We start from the raw sequence: 20,603 nt of genomic DNA, 5'->3' as shown, positions 1-20,603 counted from the left end.
TGCTCGATGGCAAGGAGCACACTGAAAGGCCTGTTGACAGCTGATATTAGAGCTTTCCTTATGTTTACCTTTTTCTTCCTCTTTCAACAAGGGATTCCTGTTCAGAGCCTTTCTGGCTCTATGATGCTGAGCGACTGTGGACCGCAGCCCTACTCAGCCCATGGGGAAGCCGGGATTTCCAGCAAGATGTCCCCCACTGCCAGTGAGATCAAAGGGACACAGACAGAGGCTCCCCCGCTGATAGTGGGTCTTTAACTAGCCCTCCAGTGTGCTGGGGACCGCTGGGCTGGCCTTACTACCATGTACACATGAAAGAGCACCTCACTCTTCCTGATCGCTACTGGTTTCTATAGAAACAAGAAAGAATCTGTTCTTTTGCTAAAATTTTCCCCTAAAGCTTTTTCTAGCACTGTATAAAACATTTATTTTTTGCTATCACAGTTCTCTATATAGAGCATCATTTAACCGATCAAAGAACAATGGGCTGAGTGAAGATGAACGTGTGCTCCGTGTTCAGAAACCAAATCTTAACGTGCATTAAGCAGCCGTGGTCAGTTCATCTCGCCTGGGTCACATTAGGACTCAAGTATTTTAGAGTAAATACTTGAAACAATGGTGTATCGGAGAGTGAGAAGGGGTCAACAAGGTATTTACTCCACCATGCGCTGACTTTCCCACTTCAGAATACTTCAGCAGTTACAGTATTTAAATGAACTCTGTCTCATCCGTGTCACCATAAATTATCCTTGAAAACTCCAGGGCTCCCGACCACAGGAACGTGAGTCACGGCCTTGACGCCTGTGTGGCTTTGCTTCGAGATAACGGCTGGGTTTCCCTGCTTCATTATCATGTGCCCTTCTCCAGGGACCACATTCGCTCAGGAGTTGCTAAGGCTAGTAAATATTGTATCTGTCCTCTTGTAATCACCAAGCAAACAGACTTGCCCTCCGTCACATAAAACCCCCAGAGCCGTTAGGTCATGAAAGAGGTATTGAACTAGGGCTGTGCTTAAAAACTAAGAATGGGAATCTCTGTGGCATAAATCAAGACTAAATCCGCTACATGGTTGCATGTCCCTAGTCTTCTGTCAGATTCCATTCATTTATTCCTGCCTCAATAAATATTGAGCGTCAACTATTTGCCAGTCATGGGGTTTCAAGCACTGCAGGTAAGGTGCAGCACTGAGCAATAGACACCGTCCCTCTCCACCCAGAGTTCATAGTCTAGCATGGGAGATAGGCATTAAACAAATAATCACACAATGAACTACGATTGTAAGAAGTCCTATGAAGCAGAAGTACCAAAGTGCCTAAGAAGGATTCTAATGTAGTCTAAGGTATCACAGAAACACCTGGGTGTTTTGCTAGCACCTTGCTTATAAAACAGCTACAAAGTAGGGTTCCATTTCAGGTGAAATTTACTCAAAATTTGCACGTGTTTTGCAAAATCCTGGAACTGTCAGCGATCTTGAGAGGTGAATGGCTTCAGGTGAAATTAACTTGAAACCTGTGCATGTTTTGCAAAATCACAGGACTGTCAGAGATCTTAAGAGGTAAACGTCTCAGCTCTTCAGAACAAATAGATGGTTTTCTCAATCTGGAGATTCTTAAGAATGAAGCCTCACAGACATCCTTGGTGGCTCATCTGGTGTTTGAACATATTATAACTCTGGGAGTTCCTTCTTAGCTACCAAGATATCTAAAGGATCACACCATGAAGTAATTCACCCATAAGGTGGTCCTCAGCTGGGGAGGCGGGGAGGGGGGGATGCAACTGCACTGAAATGCTGTATTTCATGCTCTGAATCCAATACAGGCTGAGCACCAGAGTCTGAGGACTAACTCTCTACTCCTAAAGCACATACACAATAAAATAAATCCTTGGTATTCATGATGATCCAGTTTCGCCATTCACACAACCATTACCATTTTCACACTCTTCATTCTTTTTTCTTTTATTCTGAATCTGAACTTCTGGGACAAAGTTGGTCTCTGGTTAAAAAAGAGACACTTACAAATGTATATTGATAAAGAACATGAGCTTTAAAGTCACACACGTTCGGTCTGAACCCTAACTGTACCACCTATTAGTGTATAAACTTGGGCAAATCATGTAACATTTTTTTTTTCATGTAACATTTTTAAGTCTTGGTTTCTTCTCTATGAAATGGGGATGGTAATAACTCACAAGGTTGTTGCAACACACCTGAAAATGCACTTTTAACTGACATGTACTTTTATACATATTTTATAAATATGTATGTGTGTATACCTTCCTACCTTATTGCTACTGTGAAAAGAAATAAAGGAAACCTCATTTAACATGGAGTCAGGAAGCTCTGAAGGGGGAGCTCTCATGCACTACCACTCTGCCACCGGCAGACCTCAGCAGGGAAAAGTGTACCTTGCATTCCCCAACTGGAAGAAGCTTACTTTACACACCCGTGCAGCAGGAAGAAAGATTTTCTCTTTGCCTAGCAACAGCCCAGCCAATGAGAAACCACCACACTCAGCCAATGAGAAGCCACCACCACCCTGAACTCCTGCTCTACTCCAAAGAACTTTCATTTAAAACAGTCCCTCCCAACTTCCTCCTTTCCTCTATAAAAGAACGGTCCTCTTCTTTGTTCTCCAGGCTTGCCTATGGCTTGACACAGTTTGCTTGTCCTGATTGCAATTCCTCTGCTATTCTCAAGTAAACTAATTTTGCTGGTAAAATAACTAGCTATTTTTTTTAATAGGATTTGTTTTTTTTAAATAAATTTATTTATTTATTTATTTTATTTATTTGGCTGTGTTGGGTCTTCATTGCTACACGTGGGCATTCTCTAGTTGCGGCGAGCGGGGGGCTACTCTTCGTTGCGGTGCGCGAGCTTCTCATTGCGGTGGCTTGTCTTGTTGTGGAGCACGGGCTCTAGGCACGCGGGCTTCAGTAGTTGTGGCTCGCGGGCTCTAGAGCGCAGGCTCAGTAGTTATGGTGCACGGGCTTAGTCGCTCCGCGGCATGTGGGATCTTCCCGGACCAGGGCTCGAACCCGTGTCCCCTGCATTGGCAGGCAGATTCTTAACCACTGTGCCACCAGGGAAGTCCTGCTATTTTATTTTTAAGGTTGACATTTCACGGTGTCAGAAGTGGGATCTGGAGGTGCCACACACCGCCCCCCAACAACAAACTAATGACTCCCAGAACTGTGTGAGGTATGCACTTGAGCCGCTTGCACTCTCTCCTTCTGTGAGTTATCGTTTTCTTTTGAGTTCAGTAAGCCTTCCCTTGGATCCAAACTCCCTTCCTTTGGTCAAGCTCTCTGACTTTATTTGGGAACTGTTTTTGTTTTTATGAAGGCATTGCCCTTTCTGGTGAGTATTCTTCTGTTTTCTAAACTTCTGAGTTTTGAGCAGTTGGATTCAACTCGGCTAAATTATCTCGGGAGTGTCCCGCTTTCGGGACCCCAGCTGGTTTTATGTTTAAAAACTATGGTCCCTCCTTATGCACATTTTAACTAAATGGACCAATTTGACCAAAAACAATTTAGAACTCCAGTGGCATTTATGGGGAACTTTTGACCTCCCCAAACTTGTTTTTCTCAGAACTAAATTAGAAGACCATGGCTCTAAAATTAAACAGACTGAATGGGATGCCTATTTTAATTAGTTCCTGGAGGCTTCCAAATTCATTCAAGACTCTAAAATCGCCTCTTTACAAAATATCATTTCTAAATTAACTGTGGCAAATAAACAATTGGAAAAAACCAAAAAGCGTCTGAGGTCTCCTTTTTCCCTCTCCCATCCTCTATGTCTCCAAGTACACAGCAGCCATCTTGTGCCGAGGCCCCACCTGGTGTCAGCTTCCTCTTTCCCTTCTGCACTGTCCCCATCTCCTCCTTTTAATCCTCTTGCTGAACTTCCCTTTTTCTCTGAACTTCTCCCCACTTTCTCCTCCCCTGAACCTATTAAAACCTGCCTCTTTAAATCAGGCCCTCTGAGGATCCAAATGCTAAACCCCTAATTTCTTATGTTCCCTGGACCAGAGCTGAACTACAAGCTACAGTCAGATTTTCCCAAAGTAACTGAGGATCCCCACAAATTTGCTGATGAATTTAATATGGACATTCAAACTTATCAGCTTGGTTTCTCTGACTTACATCAGCTAGTTCACATGCTTGTCAGTGAAGGTCAAGCCAAACACTGGATAAAAACTGCTAATTGGGAAAATCCAGAAGAGTCCCTAGAAGTACACCCAGGAGACCAACCCTATGCTTTATTATATGATCAGACTCAGGGAATCGCCAGGTAACTCCAGTTGGCAACTTCTAGGGCTTTCCCAAAACCTACTGATTGGAATAAGATTCAGACTTGCACTCAGAAACCCAAATGAACCTCTGCACAACTATTACAGTCAACTCCAAATTATTTTTAAGGACAATTCTGGTCTATGGATGTTGCATCCACTCAGGTAGCCTTTAACTCTATGTTCATTAACGGGCTGAACCAGGATCTTTCTCTTCCAGTTAAAAGAGGATGGAATGGGGAACTACATCCATCCAAATTTAGTTAATTTAGCAAACCAGCTCACCTGCACCCTGTATGATTCAACTAAAAGGAAGATCACTAAAATCCTCAATTTTAAACTCCAACAAATGGAGGTCTCTAAAGAAACAAAAACAAACCCTCCCGGTCTCTGCCATTATTGCAAAAAGCCAGGACATTGGAAGGAAGATTGTTACAAGCTTAAGCACTCCAGATACCTTCAGCCCTCTAACCAGCCTTTCCAATGCCCTCCTAACCCCCAGTGATGGGGCTCTGAGGAACTACAGGGGCTCTTCCAAATCCTCCCTCTTAATCGGCTTGAAAAAACCACTCTCCAGATTGGGAATGAATCTCTCTATGACCTTACTGACACCAGAGCTACACTCTCAGTGCTCAACCCCACTGTTATTAAACAGCCCCTACCTCAGAGTACTAAAAGGGTTCAAATAGTGGGGATCCCAAATAAAGCTCATCAGGTTCCTGTTTCTAAACCTATCCCCTTTGATTTAGGCCCTCTAAGAGACACCCACCCTTTGCTCCTTAGTTCCTCCATCCCTATTCATTTACTGGGCTGAGATTTCTTAGAAAAATATCATGCTAGAATTTCTTTCTCCCAGAAAGGGAGAGTTCTAGAATTTGATAGCAGCAACCAAAACAGCCACCTACTGAGCAAATCAAATGACCCTTCAACATCTTTTATTTGCTCCATCTCTGATGGCACAGGAGCTAATTCTAAGGAAACTAATCATTTGTCCCTATAAGATCAGCTGCCACCCTCCTTATGGGCAAAATCCTCAACTGATATTGGCAGAATCTTCCTATTAAGATGCAAATAGATCCCTCAAAGCCTCTCCCTGGAATTAAGCAATACCCCATAAATAAAGAGGCCCTCCAGGGCACTAAGCCAATAATAGATGATTATAAGACCCAGGGCCTCATTATCTGGTGCACTAGTCCCTGCAACATCCCTATTTTACCTGAAAAGAAACCCAATGACCAAGGATGGAGATTTGTCCAAGACCACCAAGCCATAAACTATACTGTCATACCTTGTCACCCTGTTGTTCCCAATTCCCATACTTTTTTAGCTTCATGCCCACCAAAAGCAAATTTCTCACTGTGAGTGATTTACGTAGCACCTTCTTTAGCATCCCTACAGATAATGCTAATCAATACCTCTTTGCCTTTATTTGGGAAGGACAACAATATACCTGGACAGTAATGACCCAAGAGTTTACCAAAAGTCCTTCTTACATCTCACAAATCTCAAAAGCTGATTTAGACGATATAAAATGTTCTGGAGGCTCTACTTTATTACAATATGTAGATGGCTAGCTTCTCTGCTCCCCTTCCCAGGTCTTTTTTCAGGAAGACAGCACCCACCTATTGAAGCTTTTAGCCTCAAAGGGACATACAGTTTCTAAGGAGAAACGGCTGTTTGTTCAAACCCAAGTTCATTATTTTGGGCACCTGATCGTGGAAAAAGGGCTGGGCACCTAGACCCAGATAAGCTTCATAGCATCCTGAACTTCCCAAAGCCCAAAAGCAAAGTCAATTATGAGGTTTTCTTGGGTTGGCTGGTGATTGTTAGAGCTGGGTTCTGAACTTTTCTCTCATGGCCCAGCCTCTATATGCCTTACTAAAGAACAGCAAACCTGACCCTTACTACTTGGGAAGATCTGGATGACCCAGCTTTTAATACCTTAAAGGAAAGCTTGATAAATCCTCCTGCCCTTGGACATCCTAATTATCAACTTCCCCTCTTCCTCTTTACATTGGAGAAGGAGACAAGTACTCTCGGAGTAGTCACCCAAAAACATGGGGATCACCATCGCCCCATAAGGTACTACAGTCAGCAGATAGACACTATGGTATGAGGATACCCCTCCTTACCTCAGAGCCATTTCTGCCACTTTCCTTTTACTTCAGGCCACCAAAGAGATAGTCATGGGATCCCCCCTCACCAATTTTGTACCCCATGCAGTAGAGCCCTCCTGAATTCTCATCACACCAACACACTTCAGCCAGTCTTCTCACTTCCTATGAAATCCTCATGGCAATCACTCCTCATATAACTCTTTCTCACTGTGATAACCTTAACCCTGCCACCTTCTTCCCTTCTCTAGGGACAACACTCCTCATGACTGACTCTGACAGATCACCTTTGGCCTCCTCACGATGATTTACAGGAAACTCCTGTCACCAATGCTGAGTTTTCATGGCTTACCAATGGTTCTTAAAGAAAGAAAATGGTAAATATTGTGCTGGATATGCAGTTGCAACTCCTTTTAAAGTCATCAAGGCGGCACCTTTGCCTGTGGCCACCTCGGCCCAACAGGCTGAATTATATGATCTTACTTGGGTCTGCATTTCAGCAAAGGGCAAAACTGCAGACAATAGATATGCCTTTGGAGTAGCTCATGACTTAATGTTATGGAACCAGCAAGGTCTCTTTATTTCTAACGGGACTAAAATTTAAAATGGCTCTTATGTCCAGGATTTATTAGATGCCACACTCTTGCCAGCAACTTTAGCTATTATTAAGGTCCCTGGGCATTCCAAACTGGACTCCCTGGAAGCTAAAGGAAACCACATTGCTGACATTTCTGCCAAGAATGTTGCCCTCAAAGGAACGAAAAATCAAACCTCTGTCATGTCCAAAGGGATGTTCCCCCAAATAATAACCTACAGAAATTGGTTAGAGAAGCCCAAGAATTGGCTCCAGAAAAGGAAACACAAGATTGGAAATTTAGTAACTGTTCATTCGATAAAAAGGGAGAACTCTGGTTTGGGCCAAATAACAATCCAGCCTAGCCAGGGACTCTAAAATTCCCATTACTGACTACTGTATACGCATTAAACCATTGGTCTGCAGATAAAATGATAATGTTTATGAATCAATACTGGTGAGGAGATATCAATAAGGCCACAAAAAGTGCCTACTCTGCTTGCCCCACCTGCCCAAAATATAATTCAGGAAAACCTGTTTGCAGTGCTCCGGAACACTTTAAATTGCCCAATGGACCACTGGAGGTTTGGGAGATGGATTTTATTCCGTTTCCCCCATCTCATGGATATAAATATGTTTTAGTCATGGTTTGTATTTTTTCCCACTGGGTCTAAGCCCTTCTGTGTAGACAAGCTACTGCCTCTTCTGTGGCTAAAATTATTTTAGGAAAGATTATCCTTACCCTCAGGAACCCCTCTTGAGCTCCAGAGCAACCAGGGAACCCAATTTACTGGTCAAATATTACAGCAAGTGTGTGTCGTTTGGCCAGTCCTAACGCATTTTCACTGTGCTTCCCACCCTCAATCCTCAGGGCTGGTCCAACGCACTAACAGCAACATTAAGACTCAATTTGTGCTTTTTCGCAACGGGTTTGCCACCAGGACACAGGTGTCATGAAAACCACCGCTAAACCTAAGCAAAACTGGGAAAGGAGAAGACCCACATCAACATCGTTGTCATTGGACACGTAGATTTGGGGGAGTCTACCACTACTGGCCATCTGATCTACAAATGTGGTGGGATCGACACGAGAACCACTGAAACGTTCGAGAAGGAGGCTGCCGAGATGGGAAAGGGCTCCTTCAAGTATGCCTGGGTCCTGGACAAACTGAAAGCTGAACGCGAGCATGGTATCACCATTGATATCTCCCTCTGGAAATTCGAGACCAGCAAGTACTATGTGACCATCATTGATGCCCCAGGACACAGAGACTTCATCAAAAACATGATTACAGGCACATCCCAGGCTGATTGTGCTGTCCTGATTGTTGCTGCTGGTGCTGGTGAATTTGAAGCAGGTGTTTCCAAGAATGGGCAGACCCGTGAGCGTGCCCTTCTGGCCTACACTCTGGGTGTGAAACAACTCATTGTTGGAGTTAACAAAATGGATTCCACTGAGCCACCCTACAGCCGGAAGAGATACGAGGAAACTGTTAAGGAAGTCAGCACCTACATTAAGAAAATTGGCTACAACCCCAACACAGTAGCATTTGTGCCAACTTCTGGCTGGAATGGTGACAACATGCTGGAGCCAAGTGCTAACATGCTGTGGCTCAAGGGATGGAAAGTCACCCATAAAGATGGCAATGCCAGTGGGACCACACTGCTTGAAGCGCTGGATTGCATCCTGCCACCAACTCACTCAACTGACAAGCCCTTGTGTTTGCCCCTCCAGGACGTCTACAAAATTGGTGGTATTGGCACTGTCCCTGTGGGTCGAGTGGAGACTGGTGTTCTCAAACCTGGCATTGTGGTCACCTTTGCTCCAGTCAACGTGACAACTGAAGTGAAGTCTGCTGAAATGCACCATGAAGCTTTGAGTGAAGCCCTTCCTGGGGACAATGTGGGCTTCAATGTGAAGAACGTGTCTGTCAAAGATGTTCGTCGTGGCAATGTGGCTGGTGACAGCAAAAATGACCCACCGATGGAAGCAGCTGGCTTCACAGCTCAGGTGGTTATTCTTGAACCATCCAGGCCAAATCAGTGCTGAATATGCACCTGTGCTGGATTGTCACACAGCTCACATTGCTTGCAAGTTTGCTGAACTGAAGGAGAAGATAGATCGTCGTTCTGGGAAAAAGCTGGAAGATGGCCCCAAATTCTTGAAATCTGGTGATGCTGTCATCGTTGATATGGTTCCTGGCAAACCCATGTGTGTTGAGAGCTTCTCTTGACTATCCTCCTCTGGGCCCTTTTGCTGTTGGTGACGTGAGACAGACGGTTGCTGTGGGTGTCATCAAAGCAGTGGACAAGAAGGGAGCTGGAGCTGGCAAGGTCACCAAGTCTGCCCAGAGAGCTCAGAATGCTAAATGAATATTATCCCCAATACCTGCCACCCCAGTCTTAATCAGTGGTGGAAGAACGGTCTCAGAACTGTTTGTCTCAATTGGCCATTTAAGTGTAATAGCAAAAGACTGGTTAATGATAACAATGCATCGTAAAACCTTCAGAAGGAAAGGAGAATGTTTTGTGGACCATTTGTTTTGTGTGTGGCAGTTTTAAGTTATTAGTTTTTAAAATCAATACTTTTTAATGGAAACAACTTGACCAAAAATCGGTCAGAGAATTTGAGACCCATTAAAAAAGTTTAATAAAAAAAAAAAAGACGCAATTTGCAAAATTTGTAGAAACCCTTCCATTTGTAGTATCCTGGCCAAAGGCACTGCCATTAGTCCTTCTAAATCTCATGTCTAAACCCTTTTAGAACCGATAAACTCTCACTCTGAGATAATCACAGGATGCCCAATACACCTGGCTCCTGCTTCTTTTGATCACAACTGATAAAAGGAGATCATCCTTCAAAATTATAAAGGCTTCATTGCTTCTGTTGAAAATAGCCATGCTCTAGTAGAGCAATCTTTTCTCAGTGTCTCCCATCTTCTCTGGAGACGAAGACTTTAAACATCATTCCTTACCACCTGGAGATTTCACCTATTGGACAAGACACCTCCAGAAAGAGTCCCTTCAAGCTCACTGGAAAGGCCCCTATCAGGTACCATTAACCAACCCTTGTGTTGCCAAACTCCAAGGAATAGACTCTTGGATTCATGTGTCACATCTAAAGAAAACACCAAACCCTGGCTGGACCTGCACACAAACTGGTGACCTGAAAATAAAGATTTTCAGGAACTGAAGTGGACACAGCCTCTGAAGGAGACAGCTTTCCCAACATAACCAGACCAGGCCTGTATACCTTTTCTCACTGTTGCTTCTTACCCTATTTTCTCCTTCTCTTTATTGGAAAGACAATACTCTTATCTGCATTTCCCAATCTCCTGAGAAAGGAGGAAACCTTTCTGACTGTTGGATCTGTCACCAGAAACTCTGATCTGTTCACGGTGTTGGAGATCCCTTGGTTTTACCTGTAACCAATTTCTCTTTAGTCCCAAATGCCACTGTCAGTTATACTCACAAGCCTACTGGTGTTAACTATCTGGTTAGGCTGTTACACCCAGGTGTTCCCACACCTTGTTTCAAACATTCTCCAACCGTAACCATACTAGCTCAGCTCAACACCTCCACCTTGGCACTCTTTTTCTTATTTAAATACGATCCATTACCCTGCACCCAAGGGAAATGCAAAGAAGCTAACTCCTCTTTTCAAGGCTTTTAGAAAAGACTTCTCTAGGCTAGGATGGTACCTTACAGAATGTCATCTCAATTCCTCTGACCCCTGGCTTGAACATGTCAATCAGGAAATTCCAGCCAACAAAGCTATCAATAACCATATGTTAGCTGGAATCCTCTGTGCTACACCTGGCTTTATCTTTGCCTGTGGTGGTTGGCATTTCTCATGGGCATATGGATGTTTAGATAGCTGGTGAACTGGAGATCAATGCTTATTGGGATATTTAACTGTCCCAGTCACCATTCATAACAAATCAGAAGCCTCTCATTGGTCCTCCGCATTAAAGCTCCATGGCCACTTTAAATGGGAACTTCTAGGAGGCACACATGACTCCAGGTTTGCCCCATAGGGAAAGCCCTTCTCCCATGGATCCAAGTAAATGCCAGTGAATGCAGCATCAGAAATCTCTCCCTAACATTAGGTTAGCTAGCCAACTCCACAGCCAAGGCAGTAGCAGCCCCCAAATGATCACTTGACTCGTTGGCTAAAGTAGTTGTGGACAATTGTACAGCCCTTTGATTATCTACTTGCTGAACAGGAGGTGTCTGTGTAATAGCAAATACCACCTGCTGCTCACGGATAAATGCTCCTGGTGAGGTAGATATTCCACCACACAAGATCAAGGAACAAGCACACTGGTTACAAAAAACTTTCACCTAACTCTCCATGGTCCTTTGACTTGTTCAGTTGGCTACCTTCAGGCCTAGGTAAATGGTTTAGAACAATCATACAACTTGGATTTGTCATGTTAATTTTCATTCTGTTTTGCATAATTATTTTTTAACTTTATAGCTATTGCCTGTCAAATCTCTGCAGAAGTGATGCACCAAACAGAGCGATGTTAGCTCAGTGCTTCAAAATGACCTCCAACACTTATGACTTTGATAAGATACAGACTTTAAGTGACAGGTGCCTGAGAGTTCTCCCTCCTACCCTTTCTTGTTACTCAAATGTAGCCTCAGTGGTTTCCATTCTGTGCACTTCTTGTCAGACGAGGGACATGACAACCAGAAAAGGTCCTTCCTGGAACCAAGGGGCAAACCCACCAAAACCTGACTGATCAGCAATGCTTTAAAGGAAAGATCTTGATCAAAAGGGGAAACGTAAAAATAAATAAAGGAAACCTCATTCTGGGATCGATATGTACACACTGCTATATTTAAAATGGATAACCAACAAGGGCCTACTGTATAGCACAGGGAACTCTGCTCAATGTTATGTGGCAGCCTGGATGGGAGGGGAGTTTGGGGGAGAATGGATACATGCATATGTATGGCTGAGTCCCTTTGCTGTGCACCTGAAACTATCACAACACTGTTAATCGGCTATACTCCAATAACAAATAAAAAGTTTTAAAAAATGCAGTTATAGGAGTAGAGCATGTAGCAGGGAGCCTAGTATATAGTAATAATAGTAACTAATTAAAGTGAAAAAAAATAAATAAAATGGAGTCAGGAAGCCCCGAAGGGGGAGCTCTCATGCACTACCACTCTCTGCCACTTGCAGACCCCAGCAAGAAGTGTACCTTGCATTCCCCAACTGGAAGAAGCTTACTTTACACACCCCAGCAGAAGAAAGATTTTCTCCTTGCCTAGCAACAGCCCAGCCAATGAGAAACCACCACAGTCAGCCAATGAGAAGCTGCCACCACCCTGAACTCCTACTCTCCTCCAATGAATTTTGTTCAAAACAGCCCCTCCCAACTGCCTCCTTTCCTCTATAAACAAAGGCTCCTTTCCTTAGTTCTCTGGACTTGCTTATAGCTTGCCATAGTTTGCTTGTCCCAAATTGCAATTCCTCTGTGATTCCTGAATAACTTCATTTTGCTGGTAAAATAACTGGCAATTTTATTTTTAAGGTTGACACTACAAACATACAACCTACCTTACTGATGTATAAACACATCTATTATATATCTATATATCTATATCTATATCTATACCTGTATCTATATCTATATATATATACACTTCTGACAGCCTTGCTGCTCTTTTTATCCCCAGGGTTGAGCTCTGAACCCAAAACATAGTTGTTATGCAACAAATGGTTATTGGAAGAAGGGAGAATAGAAATAAAAGTACATTTTAGAGTTAAAAAATATGGAGGTTCTGTGTTAACATGCTATTTTCAAAGACATGTTAACTGGGTTGACAAGGGTTTCTAATTGTACTTTTCCAATAAGTTTGAACCCAATTCTTCTGTTGACTCTGAGCAACATCAATGAAATAGAAATAATTGTAATCAAATGCTCTCAGGGTCATAAACCTAGTTGCAAGCATATGGATCACTTCATTATATTTGCACCCCTAAAGTTTGTTAAACACCTTAGAATGGAAAAAGTTAACAAATGTGAGATTTATTTTTATCATTATTAAAATAAAATGGAAGAAGCTAAAGATAGCAGAGAACCTAAAAGCTAAAGCTAACGTATTCAAACAACCATGTATTTTAAATTATTATGGCTAATGACCTTAAAATTTTTCTAGCTCCATTTCCTAGGAATGAAACCCAAATCATCTCTAATAAAAATATGTTCATAAATTTTTGCTGCTGATGCCTTTAGGGGAATATTGAGTAAAGTGTTTGAAACAGTCAGTTTCCTACAACCAAGAAAATAAAATACAGGGGATACAGCATGTGTTTTTATCATATATATGATGAACTACATAATGCTCCTTCGAGCAGAGAAATATTCAACTATATACTACGGCAAAATCTTAGGCTGTAGTCACAAAGTCAAGCACTGACAGTTTCCTGGGTTGAGAATAACTGGCCAGTCATTGACATAATTCTGAACATAACATAAACCAGAGGAAACATAGAGGAACGTATAAATTCACCCTGGAGAAATCCAAGAAGGCTGCTTAGAGAAGGTTGCACCTGAGCTGAACTTGAAGGATAGTTAGGGTACCGGTGATGGAGAAGGTGAAGGAGATCTCTTCCTGAGCACTGGAAGAGCAAGAGTAAAGGCACAGATGAGGAAGGAAAGAATGAAGAATAAGTAATTACAAATGTGAAATGGTGTAAAATGGCAGAGCAGGTGTGGTGAGAGAAGGCAGATAAGCCCACATCAAGATGCCTCCAAAACAGTACACTGAGTAATCTTGATGCTTTTTTCTCTAATCAAGAAGGAACTACCAAATGCTTTGGAGGAAAACACCTTTCTTCCAGACAGTTCACTGCCTCTCTTGTATCAAATGAATGAGGCAGCTCCTCTATAGTTACACAGGCATTTTGGACTTCACTTTCTTAATAATTTCTTTATTAGTTACTGAATACAGTCTAATGATAGTATATCTGTCATCCAAAGTGTCTTAGACATGAACAAAATATATATTTAAAACATATCTGGGATTGAATTCAAATGATCAAACAGAGTTGAAATTTAGTCCTAAACACTGTGATGTTGCCAGACAGGAAAGTGCCACTATAGATTTATTAAATCTTTCCACAGTGAGGGAAATGTTATTTACAGCATGTTTGTTGTTTGTTGTTCTATCATATTTTTCTTTTCTGGGTATATTGAGGTTTCCTTCTCACGCTGCAGAGATTCCCTTACTTTATTTCCTTTTCTGTACCCCCTTCATTTTCAGGTTAACCTTTGAAAATAAAGGGTAGACAAGTTCTAAAGAGGGTCCGTTGTCTTTCCTTCCTTCCTTTCACCAAGTATTTACCAAACACCTGTCACGTGCCAGACACTGACTTTGACACGAGATGCACCAGAAGGAAGAAGATAGAGCGCCCTGTCTACCTTCAAGGAGTTCACAGTTCCGCTGGGGAGACAACCCAGGTTGAAATTCAGTCCCAAGACGTTTGCAAGCTTACAAATGAGTATATGGAATGGGGAGTAAAAGGTTCCCAATGGCATGCTGCGAACAGTTTTATTTTGCTCTTGTCTCACCAAAGATAAAACTTCAATCATTCTTTGGCAAAGACTAGTCCTTTGCTTTAGAAAAGCCATTCCAAGAGACTCTAGTTACATAGACATAAAGTGCCACGATCTGCCTGGCCACTCAAGACAAAATTTGAGAGGACACGCTCAATTCCTCCCTTTCACTCACCCTCTCCCCGCCACATACACACTCTGGCTCCATCAGCAACTATTTTTGACTCCACCTCCAACATACCTCGTGCATCCACTCACTTCTCTCCATCCATGTGCTTCGTCACTCGCCTGCCCCACTGCCACAGCCTCAAGAGCTGGCCTCCCTCGCCTCCTTCTTCACCTCCCTACGGTGTGTCCTCCGAAGGTGCCATTGTAACATGTAAATCAGATCATGATTTTCCCCACTTCAACTCCTCCAATGGCTTTCCCCTGCAAGTGGAATAAAATTCAACTTGCTCCTCTCAGCCTCTGAAGTACCCACTGATCTGGTCCTTGCCTACCTCCATGACCTCAGCCTCTGTAAGGTTACCCTCCTTAACAAGGCTCATTTTGTTCCTTGAACAAGCCAAGCATGCCCCTGCCTCAGGGCCTTTTGTATTCCGCTGCTATCTCCTTGAATAGCTTCCCCAAGATCCTCGCTTCACCAGCTTCTTCTCGTCATTCCGGTCTCAGCTCAACCAGGGCCTTCTCAGGCCACCCAGGCTAAACTCGGCCTCTCCCACTTCTGTAACTGCATCACATCATCCGATCTGACTTCCTTCAAATCACTTACTGCAGTCAAAAATGAGACTGTCTGCTGATTTTTTCACATCTGCCCACTCCAATTAGAATGTAAGCTCTGTGAAAACCGGCACCGAGTTCCCTACTGGCCCCTCAGCACCTAGCTCAGGGCCTAGCGTTTAGTGGATCCCTTGCAAGAAGTGGGGAAGGAAGGGAAAGGAGAGAGGGAGGGAAGGGGATGGGAGACAGGAGGAAAGGGAGGGAGGAAGTGTGGTATCTACTATTCTTGGGAATAGCAATGAAATCACCTTCGACCTGAGTGCAGTTGTTTTCAGGTTCGTTTTTCTTGAATGATTGAGTTGGCCTGTCTGTAGCTTTGGCTGCCTATATAGGGCTTGGGACAGGGAAGGGAGCATGGGAGACAGATTGTTCTTTTGACTCAAGTGAGAGGACAGGACTACAGCCCACTGGTGGCTTGTTAACCTGTGAGGATGAGTGAGGCTTGGGCTCTTTCTGAGAGTTGCTTGCATGAGTCAAAGAGCCAAGGGGAGATACGAAGATGAGTCAAAGAGCCAAGGGGAGATACGAAGATGAGTCAAAGAGCCAAGGGGAGATACCGAAGGTGCTGTCCTCCTGAGGGACTTGGCAAGACTCTAAGCAGCTGATTCTCCGTTGTGTCCATGGGTTTGTATTCTAGTGTTGCATGACTTTTACTCACCATTCAGCCAAGGCTTCTGAACACTAAATCAATACACAGCCCCCAGGACAGCACTGGCTGTGTCTACATGATGCCAAAGCAACCTGCCAATTGATTAGATGCGGTTAAAAAAGAAATCAGTCAGCTAGACAGATTCAACGTCATGTAGACAGAGCCACGCTGTCACGTGCTGGCACGACTGTGTTGTCTTAAATTGCTATAAAATTAACAATACTGGAGGCTGGGGAACTCACCACTTTCATTAACATTTTCCCATAAGTAAGTTCAATAATTTCCCAGTGTCTACAACTAGGATTAGAACTCATGGACCCTGAATTTTAATCACATGAGCTCCACGTGCAAGGGGCCATTTCAATACCGACTTTTGCGTCTCTGATTTGAAGTGATCATGCATATTGTATAGTTTGCCCCACCTTTTTTTTTTCTTTTAGTGGGTGCCCTAGGGTGAACCAGTTCAGTTAAGGGCAACTCGCCATTGAGCCACTGTCATAAAAATATGTTAAAGAATGTGGCTCTCTGAGAAAGTAAAGCAGCCCCCCAAAGCTTGGCCACACAGAACCCTCAGGCAAGATTCCCACGTGTTCTGGAGTATTCCATGGCCCTTGAGGATCAGGGCATCACCCCCTGGAGGTTCTGGTTCAGCGGGGCGAGCTGGGGCACAGGCAGTGCCTGGCACGTTGGGGAAGTGCCCCCCACCCCAGGGTCCCGAGGCAGAGGCGAGGCAGGGCCCAGGCCCCCGGAGAAAGCCAGGAGGGCTTCTGGAAGTGCCCGCTGAACGCTGACCTTCGGCAAACCGTCCTCTGCCCCGAGGCTTTGCTGAGCTGGGACTGAATCCTTCTCGGGTTCTGCACAGGCCGTGAAGCAAAATGGGTGCGGGGACGGGGTCACCGAGGGCACGTCATCACCCACTTGGCGAACCTGACTCCCTGCGTGCCCTCAGGAGGGAGAGTCTCTAGAAGCAGTTCCCTCTGTGGGACTTGTGTTTCCCAACCAGGGTCCCAACGGACCCAGGGGTGTCGTTAGGAACAAGTGGAAAACGTCAACTTGCGGATCAAGTTCTAAAAGACTCAGAGGTTAATTTCACTTAACCATTGAACTCCTTTATTCACTCGGTTGTTGTTTTTAACAACCAGCAAATATTTCTGAGTACCTACTGAATGTCTGGCTGGCATAGTGGATACAAAGAGCCTAAGATGTGGTCTTGATTCTCAAGGAAGCCATAGTCCTCTGAAAGAGGCAGATACTGCAAACAAATAATGACAGTCTAGCATGGCAAGCACAGTCAGAAGAGCTGCAGAAAGCACCGGGAAGCCCAGAGGTAAAATGCATTCTGACTAAGAAGCCTGTGGAGGGGGAGGGGGAGGGGGAGGGGGAGGGGGGAGAGAGAGAGAGTATTAGAGTTGGGCTTTCAGGGTGAGCAGGAGGTGCCCAAAAAACCCAGTCATCAAGTGAATTGGAATTTGAAGGCAATTTTTTTTAAATCAAAATTAATGCAACATTTTTTCCTTTTGCCTCAGGCTCCCATGTCCCTGAGAACAGTACCGTTACTGATCCTGTCTGCATTTAAAAATTAGATTTTTTTTCATTGTGGATATTTTTTAAATTTTGATTTTTTACAAAGACCCCATTAAAATATTATTTGTCTTGATGACTGAATTTTTGGTGGCACCTGAAATGATGGGCTGGGGTGTCTGACCTGCCTCACCCTAGTCATAGCCCTTCCCTAAGCCAAGCAATCTATGTGATGAGGAGGTAGACAATCAGTCCATTTTTCCACCCAGTCGACTAGAACAGAGCAACTTGAACTGCCAAACGAACTTCCCCGGCATTACCTAAAAAATTCAGAGTCATACCTGTTTTCTTCAAGTGGAAGCCTCACTGGTCACTCCCATTTTCCCTCTATTATCTAGCACACGGAAGGCACCAAGAACTGAGCACACAGAATTCGACAGCCAGCTCCCTGGCCTACCAACTCCCAGGATTTCTGGTGTCTGTCAATGGCTTTCCTCTAAGTGAAGTCAGTACTTCAGAAAAAATGGCCATCCCCACTCATCAGAACGCCGAATGGCATCCATTGCTATTTGCCTCCCTTTTACTAAAGTAATGCATTTGGCGCTGGTAAATAAGTTCCCTTTAGCTGAGTAAAGCTAAAGAGCTGGCGCCAGTCCCTCCGAGAAGGCGGGTGGGGGGACGGAGCCACTTCCAAGAATCCCAGGCTATAATTTTTACATTACAGTGTTATTACCAAGAGGTGGTTTTGTTTAGCACATCCTTTTCCGTTTCTTTTCTTATACGTCTGGAGACAGACATGAGAGCATACGTGCTCTCTATTATTTCTTCTAAATATTCCTCTTGTTTAAAAGGGAAAGGTGGGCATTGGGAACCCAGCTTGGTGACAGAGCTGCTATATACATATAGGTCTCTAAATGAGCCTCTGGCTTCTGGCTTCAAAGATACAGTATGGTGAGCAGGGAAAACACTGAGGCCCACAAAACTGCCTCTCACTCTTAGAACTCATAACCTCATTGATTCCAGTCCAGATTTATGGCATCTTTTGTTCCTGATAAGAACTACCCACCTGCACAACTCTACCAGGAAAAGGTAAAATATAACCTAGCAGGGCAAATAGAAAGGGAAAGGAAAAATCAAACCAAGTGAGGGCTTGACAAAATCATCGCTCTTGCCCGGATTCTTTTGTTCATTTACTACAACTTGCTCTGTGAAACTTGCTTGAACAGCCCCGATTTTTGCCTTCATCCTCCAAGAGAACAGCTAGAATGCTGGTGAGAGATCCTCCCAGACCAGGGCTCGAACCCGTGTGTTTATCAAAGGTAGTGAAGCATCGGATGGGGTGAAATCTCAGATCAGCCTGAGTTCAAATCTCACCTCGTCCCTTTACGAGCTCTGTACCTCGGGCAAGTTACTTAACCTCGGCACCTTTTGAAAAGATGGGTGCCTAAGGTTCTCAAAAAATCATGGGTGAATGAGTGAAAGCATAGCAAACACACTGCCTGACTCATGGTAAATATTCAACAAAATGCTAGCTATTACTATCAACAGATATTTTTGAGAATATTTACATTCATTTATATTAAGATACATTTTAGGAACTGTTCTTAACATATACAACAGGTCAGAATGATTTTTAGTGTCATTACAGTCAATAGCTTAGAATTTTTAAGAAACCTCCCTTCATTTAAATGGAGTAGAACCATAAAATAATGAGACTCTTCAGATAACAAACTAGCAGACATTTGACATTCAAATGAATGCCGGCACCTTCGAAGCAGCGCCATGAGGAAACTGTACCCTGTTTTCAAGGAGACAGACATTGCTCAACCGAGTTTGGAATTCCTCTGAGGGAATTACCTTCAGCTATAGTTATGAACCAGGCATGAAAATGAGGCTCATTATTTTCCAGGCACAGCTATTTCATCCTTCAGTAAAATGTGTATTCGACCTTATCAGCCTCCCTACTCACCAAATCTGGCTCCAAATGACTTTTGGTTGTTTCAGGAAAAAGAAAAAAACAAAAAACAAAAAACACCATTGCTCTCAAGAGATAAAAACCTGAGGCCTAGAATGATATTCAAAAAGAATGACGCACAGATTCCAAAAGCCACTCACAAAGACAAAATTGCCAACTCTTACCCACATGGAGGATATCAGTTCGGATGGAGCCAAACTCAGGTTGGATGGGTACTGCTGTTCTGGACATGGCTGTTAAATATCAGCCACTCTCTGGTCAACGGTAGAAAGCCTACAGCCATTTATAGCAAGTCTATTTCCTAATGAAACACTGTGACCATTTCCACTTTTTGAAAATCATTCTCTGCCTATTTTGAGCGATTACACAGAAACAGCAATCTTAGCAATAATAATCCCTCTGAAATCATATCTTTTTAAAGTTACCCTAAAAGTGGAAAGGCCATTCAATTTTGATCTAGCCAGCTATAGAATGCAAATATTTTTAGGAGGAAACACTACGCAGCCAGAGGAGAAACTTCTTCCACACAGGGTTAACAACGAAAATGCTGATACGACCTTAAGCATGGTGGCGCCCAGAACCAGCGCTATAATTAATCTAAATGTACTGTAATTACACTAAATGTTACTTCTGTAGAATAGTTCCAAATCATGTGGCTTTTTTATGCTTAGATAACATGCAGTTTATTTCCAATCATGGATGTAGGCCTGATTTGCTAAAGGAACATTAGGTCTGGAAGCAATATCTTAATCAAATCAGAATTTCTTCTGGAAAACAAATCTTTGGCTTTTGAAGAATTAGCAGCATCTAATGCCTTAGGGTAGAGATGTGAAACTGAGCTGAAATCCCCACCCCCTGGATCTCTCCCTCTGCCCTCTGGCTTCCAGTCACTCACGGGTACATCCGTGTAGCCTCTTATACTTTCTATGCTCATAAACCACCACAGCTATGTCTAAATTACACCCTGGAAACTCCACGTAGAAAATCAGTTGTAGGAAAGTTCACCTTGTGTGGTTTATTCATTTTTTCAGAACAGAAGCTGGTTCCTTTTGGAAGGAACTCATTTAAACAAAACCTAACAGCAAGCATCCATAAATTAGAAGGTTATTGGTATGTGCATAATTTGATGC

The 20,603-nt window shown here is 43.4% G+C and overlaps 1 protein-coding gene and 1 pseudogene across 5 annotated transcripts in view; one reads left to right on the top strand and one right to left on the bottom strand.

Moving 5' to 3' along the window:
- LOC309620968 (elongation factor 1-alpha 1 pseudogene) overlaps window positions 1-9,588 on the top strand; it is a 34,032-nt pseudogene extending 24,444 nt beyond the window's left edge. The window contains exon 2 of the transcript in view: window positions 7,952-9,588. The product of the transcript in view is annotated as an elongation factor 1-alpha 1 pseudogene (transcript). The remainder of the gene's footprint in view (window positions 1-7,951) is intronic.
- The window catches only part of AFF2 (ALF transcription elongation factor 2), a 482,808-nt gene that overhangs the window by 406,817 nt on the left and 55,388 nt on the right, over window positions 1-20,603 (bottom strand). The window lies entirely within an intron of this gene.

The sequence above is a fragment of the Balaenoptera borealis genome, assembly GCF_965194805.1.
Source record: "Balaenoptera borealis genome assembly, chromosome: X".
Lineage (NCBI taxonomy): Eukaryota > Metazoa > Chordata > Mammalia > Artiodactyla > Balaenopteridae > Balaenoptera > Balaenoptera borealis.
This window is presented reverse-complemented; position numbering and strand designations above follow the sequence as displayed.